Here is a 6,986-nt window from a genome sequence, read left to right on the forward strand (position 1 = left end):
TAGCACACTGTCTTGATGATTACAGCTTTGTAATAGAGCTTGAAGTCTGTAATTGTGATACCATCAATGTTGATTTTCTTTCTCAACATTCCTCTGGCTACTCGGGGTCTTTTCTGGTTCCATACCAATTTTAGGATTATTTGTTCCATTTATTTGGGGGGGAAAATGTGGTATTTTGATAGGGATTGCATTATATGTGTAGATTGCTTTAGGTACCATAGACCTTTTCACAATATTTCTCCTTGCAATCCATGAGCATGGAATGTTTTTCCATTTCTTTGTGTCTCACCCAATTTCTTTCATGAGTAATTTATAGAACAAGAAATGTCTCAAGTACGCAATCTGACCCTATACCTGAAGGAGCTGGAGAAAGAACAGGAAAGAAAGCCCAAATCCTGAAGGAGCTGGAGAAAGAACAGCAAAGGAAGCCTCAACCTAAACCAGAAATAATTAAGATCAGAGTAGAAATCAATGAAACAGAAACCAAAAAGAGCAATAGAACAAATCAATGAAACTAGGAGCTGGTTCTTTGAAGGAATTAATAAGATTGATAAACCCCTGGCCAGACTTATCAAAAAGAAAAGAGAAAGGACCCAAATAAATAAAGTCATGAGTGAAAGAGGAGATAGCACAACCAACACCAAAGAAACATAAACAATTATAAGAGCATACTATGAGCAACTATACACCAGAGAATTTGACCATCTGGAAGAAATGGATGCATACCTAGAGAAGTATAAACTACCAAAACTGAACCAGAAAGAAATAGAAAACCTGAACAGACACATAACCAGGAAGGAGATGGAAGCAGTCAACAAAAATCTCCCAACAAACAAGAGACCAGGGCCAGACAGCTTCCCAAGGGAATTCTACCAAAGATTTAAAGAAGAATTAATAGCTATTATCCTGAATCTGTTCCAAGCAATAGAAATGGAAGGGAAACGTCCAAACTCATTTTATGAGGCCAGCATTACCTTGATCCCAAAACCAGACAAAGACCCCGCCAAAAAGGAGAATTACAGACCAATATTCTTGAGGAACACAGATGTGAAAATTATCACCAAAACTCTATCCAATAGGATCCAACAGCACATTTAAAGGATTATTCACCACAACCAAGTGGAATTTACTCCTGGACTGCAAGTTTGGTTCAACATCCACAAGTCAGTGTGATATAATACATTAATTGAAAAAAAGAACAACAACCATATGATACTCTCAATAGATGCTGAAAAATATTTGACAAAGTACAGCATTCTTTCTTGATCAAAACTCTTCACAGTGTAGGAATAGAGGGAAATACAGCAATTTCATCAAAACCATCCATGAAAACCCACCGCGAATATCATTCTCAATGGGGAAAAACTGAAAGCTTTTCCCCTAAGGTCAGGAACACAGCAGGGCTGTCCACTATCACCACTGCTACTCCACATAGTACTAGAAGTCCTAGCCTCAGCAATCAGACAAAAAAAGAAATAAAAGGCATCTGAAGAAATCAAACTCTCACTCTTTGCAGATGATGTGATACTTCATGTGGAAAACCCAAAAGCTCCACTCCAAAACTGCTAGAACTCATACAAGAATTCAGTAAAGTGTCAGGATACAAAATCAATGCACAGAAATCAGTTGCATTTCTATACAGCAACAGCAAGACAGAAGAAAGAGAAATTAAGGAGCTAATCCCATTTACAATTGTACCCAAAGCTAAAGGATAACTAGAAATAAACCTAACCAAAGAGGCAAAGAATCTGTCCTCAAATAGTAAATTTAGATAAATAATAAATTCCTATATTTGAGATAAACATTTCAGTTACCTGAGTTCAGATGGGGATATCCAAAAAAAGTTGATTACAAGCTCTATATGGTCAAAGTTCAGGGGCTACGAAAAATGTTAATCCAGTCCTCTGCAGTAGTAACAAAAGTATAGATATCATACTAATGAAAATAGTAGGAATAATGTAGGGGTTAAGAGCACTGGCCCTTTCACACAGTCAAAAATCCACGTGTAGCTTTTGACTCCCCCAAAACATAACTACTAACAGCCTACTGTTGACCAGAAGCCTGACCAACAACATAAAACAGTCAGTTGAGACATATTTTGTATGTTATATATATATATATCATATGCTGTATTCTTACATAAAGTAAGTTAGAGAAAAGAGAATGTTTACTAAGAAAATCATAAGGAATAGAATATACATTTACAGTACTGTTCTATTAAAAATCTGCATGTATGTCAGCCTGTACACTTAAACCATGTTATTCAAGGTATTCAACTTTGTATTGCAAATATATAGGAAGAAGTTTATTATTCACAGAGTTTGAAGGGAAACTGGAGAAAAGACTTGTGTAGTTCCAAAAAGTAAAACGAGCCCTAGAAAATGCAATTTGGTTTAGAGTTGATATTAAGACATTACTAATAATTAAAATAATGTAAAAATGGAAGGGGTTGGTTTGTAAAGTCATCAGCTATCTTCCCATGTCGTTGAGGAAATTATGGTAATTAAAGCTGCCATTTATTGAGTGCTGAGATCCTCTGCTTTATGCTTTATGTATATTCTTTCAAGGGTCTTTCATAATCACCATTCATTTACTTCTTATTCCTGCCTTGAGATCCTATAAGGATATAGATTTATTTGTATGTGGAGCCAGAAGGTTTTGCTTCAAATACTGGATCTACCACTTACCGTGTTACCTGGTACAAGTTATTTGTACCTCTTGCCTCAGTTCCCTCATTTATAAAATTTATAAATCCTTCATAGGGCTTTTGGGAGGACTAATACACAAAGCATGTGCAGAACAGTGCCTGACACAGTGAGCCTCAGTAATTGTTAACTGTTTGTGTCCTTTTACTTTTATCGGGTAGCATCTTTTTGAACAAAGTACTTTAAAGAAGAATCCCCAATATTAAAGTATTCCTTTCTCACTTTTTAAAAAATATATTTTAAAATTTATTTTAGAGAGAGAGAGAGAAGGAGAGAGATAGCATAAGCAGGGGGAGGGGCAGAGGGAGAAAGAGAGAGAATCTTAAGCAGGCTCCCCGCTGAGCATGGAACCCAGCACAGGGCTCTTTCTCAGGACCCTGAGATCACCACCTGAGCAGAAACCAAGAGTGAGATGCTCAACCAACTGCACCATCAAGGGGTCCTTCCTTTCTCACTTTTTGAAAAAAGATCTAATTAGTCCATGAAAGTGTCATTGTGAAAAAACTGTCTGAAATTGTGGTAACATATCTTTTTATTCCCGCTTTTCAAAATCAGATCTTTGACCCTTTTCAAAATCAGATCTTCTGCCTTGCCAGTTCCTTTCACCTTTTTTGTCCTGATTTGATGTGCTTTGGGACTGTGATTGGATTTTATGCTTGCATTTGCCGAAGTTTGTATACCACCATTTCCACAGGCATTCTCCATCTCCTTGCAGGTGAGCCTTGTTATTATGCATGCCTTTTATATTTTTCCTGTTTCCATAGAGACAAAGAGTCATAATTCTTAAACATCATATATTGTTGCCCTGTCATGCTGCCTGAAAAGCTCTTACTATGCTCTTTTTTTTTTTTTTTAGATTTTATTTATTTACTTGACAGACAGACATCACAAGTAGGCAGAGAGGCAGGCGGGGGCGGGGGTGGGGGGGGCAGGCTCCCGCCCAGCAGAGAGCCCGATGTGGGGCTCGATCCCAGGATCCCGAGACCATGACCCGAGCCGAAGGCAGAGGCCTTAACCCACTGAGCCACCCAAGTGCCCCGCTCTTACTATGCTCTTACCTAGTTATGTTTTGTTTTCCTCCAAGGTCTGTGTACACTGGGCTCAATGAGTTACTATGTTGCTGGAACTGAGCTACTCCACCAGAAGCTAGAGCTGCCTGAGAAGGTGTCTGGTGAATCTGGATGGTTCTTCTGCCTGGCTTGTGTCTCAGCTCCCTTATACATAGTTCATGGCTTCTGCTCTCTTCATCTGGGTTGCTCATACCAATAGGAAAGAATAAACCTTAATGAAAGCATATCATGTGGCATGGGTGAGAAACTGCCTGCTTTGCAATTGCTGTTTTTATTATTTCTCAATATCAATATTTCCCCTTGTCTCCCCCCCATTGTTTTTAATTTATTTTTTTTTCTTTGTGGATATTCCATTTTATCCTAAAATCCATTCTATTTATTCACAGACATTTGTTTCTTAATATCACTAAAACTTAAATGGATTATTCTGAATGAGTCTATCTTTTAAACAAACTAATCTAGGTTTAGAGTCCAGACAGCAAGAAATGGGTAGACACTTGCCGCACATTTGTGAAAGAAAACTGATAGTGGGAAATTGATCCAAACACACCTACTAAAGTCTGTTAGACTTTTCAGTAGATAACTATCTGTTGAACTAGAAACTCTTTAGTGTCTCTGAGAAACCTCTCATTGTTGTCAGAACCCATGGTCACTTTGCCATTGTAGATAGCCAGTCAGCCAGAGGATTAATGCTCATTTCAAAGACTTAAGTGATATAAAATAAGGAGATTATCTAAGATCCTTTTCCCCAAATATGGCCATATAGCTTTATTCAAGGTGAAGTATGGCAGCTGTTTAACCAAACTGTGTCTGTCTACAAGAATGGAAGTGAAAAATACAGTGTTCACTTGAAATTTTAACTTTGTAAACCGTAAGCATTCCAATTCAGCCAGATGAGAGGATTAACCTTATTTTACTTTACCTTTTTTTTTTTTAAGCTTTCCTTAATGTCAGTAGGATTTTCAGTTTTTCAGTGCAACCAAACCATTTTGGATTTTTGCTCCTTGCCTCCTCACACATCAGGCTTATTAAGAATGCTTTCTTTCTAACACTACTGTGGGGCCACGGAGTAAAATTTTCCAACTCCTATCTTATTAATTGCATGTACCAGGAAGAAGTTTCCTCCATAATGACCCTCTAGAGCCAGGAAAACTACCACAAGACCTAAAGCTTTGGGTGGTCATTAACTTACAACTAAGGTTTTTATTTCTTGTGGTGAAATAAAGTGCCTTCCTTGTCTAAATCCCTTTCTGGTGTATCAATGTTATTTAACATCTATTTCAGTCATTTTTTAAAATAAATATGTCTATAAACTCTATTGAACTTTAAAAAATCTTATTTATTTATTCCATTACTGTAGACTTGACAGAATTTTAAAAATGTAACTTAGTTATTTCTTACTGTATCCTAAATCTGTCTTTTTTAAAAAATAAAATAAAAAAACAAGAAGAAACTCAATTGTGTATCATGTCTGAGTTTATTTAAATCTCAATATTTTAGGATAAAGAAGTACAGGATTCTGAACAAGTATCTCTGTGGTTCTTCAGAAAATGCCTTGTTTCTGGTGTCTGTTTTATCTTCCAAAAAATATGGGAACTCTTTGCCCACATTAGAAAATAAGAGCCTCTTTATTTATGTTTCAGAGTTTTAAAAACATGTTTTCAGAGTAGTTTTGTGACCCTGTGTGTCCTATTTAATGTGATTAGATTTTTAAAAAGTCATATAAAGGCTGTGGGTATTTGTGTTCTATAGCACAGAAATAATCAAGTCTGCTTCTGACTTACAGCAGAGCCAGTATTACTCTGCAGCTGATTATTGCCTATGCAGTTGCTGTTTACTCACTTTTCTACCTCTTCCTCACTCTTCAAGTATCATGCCTTTCAGCACCTTCCCTGGAAGGCAGAAAACCTAAACAAAGATGCAAAGCACTTGGGCCTGGGGTTTTAAAATTATTAACTAATATGGCATTTTTGTATTAGGAAGTTATTTATTTAGGACAATGTCCCTGCCTCTTGCCACCCCAAAGCTGTCTGTGAAGGTCAGTCCAACATCAGTCTTTAATATGCACTGTGGAAAGTCAGGCACTATTGGACTTTGTGAGTTATAGCCTTACTGATAGCATCCCAAAGCATGGAAAGCTGGCACCGTAAGTCCTGGTGTTGAATATATGTTGTGGTTGATACTTCAAGCACATTTCAAAATAGCTGAGGTCATCCTCTCTTGCAAAGACTTTCTTTGTTAGAAACAGGGGTTGGGTTGTTTAGTTTGATGTGAAAATTAGTTTTCCAGCTGTCTCTTACTTCTAATTAGGTAGAACCATATGAAATTGTTGATGTTTGACTATTTTTGATTAAAACTAATAGTAGAAAATCAGCTTCAAATCAAATTTTGTTAATCTCTTTTAACCTAATCTTTGATAGCAACCCCCAAAGTTAAAACATAATTTTCAGATATTTGTAAAATGAGTTTTATGGTAATTTAAGAAACATGTTTGAAAATCTTAATTTTATGGTTCCTAATCTTATTAAATAATGTGAATAAATATTTTCATATCCTTTTGGGAAAGGAGTCATTTCTTTTTTTTTTTTTAATTATGTTCAGTTACCCAGCATATAGTACAAATTAAGTTATTGTTGTAGTGTTCAATGATTCATTAGTCATGTATAGCAACCGCCAAAGTGTCCCTCAAAGAAAGTGACTTTATTGGCGAAAGATGATTAGGAGGAGATTGGTGGAACCATTGGTGAAACATCTTGCTGGTTTGCCTGGAAAAATGAAGGAGAAAATAGGGAGGAGCTTGCTTCGAGTTAGAAAAAAGCCTCAAATATTATCCTCAAAAAACATCCTTCAAAGAGGCCCAAATTTAATTGCTTATGAATGTAGAACAACTTATTCTCCAAGACATTTGAGAGAGGGCAAGAGAGTGCTCATGCTATTGCTAGGAGTTAATGGGACCTAACAGCTGGTTGTGGTCAAAGAAAGATAGAAGAGGACCTATGATAAAACCATGGTCATCCCAAGAGACTGCACACTGCATCCTCTGAAGAGCAACCATCAGAGTCTTTATGCTGCAGAGAAATCTCTCTCTCTCACACACACACACACACACATAATATCCACCTAATTCCTAAACAAATAAACAGAGATATAACAAGACCCAAAGATGAATGAGTATCCAGAGTTCTACAATTTATTATCTTAAATGCCAAAT

The sequence above is a fragment of the Martes martes genome (assembly GCF_963455335.1).
Source record: "Martes martes genome assembly, chromosome: 1".
NCBI classification, from domain to species: Eukaryota; Metazoa; Chordata; class Mammalia; order Carnivora; family Mustelidae; genus Martes; species Martes martes.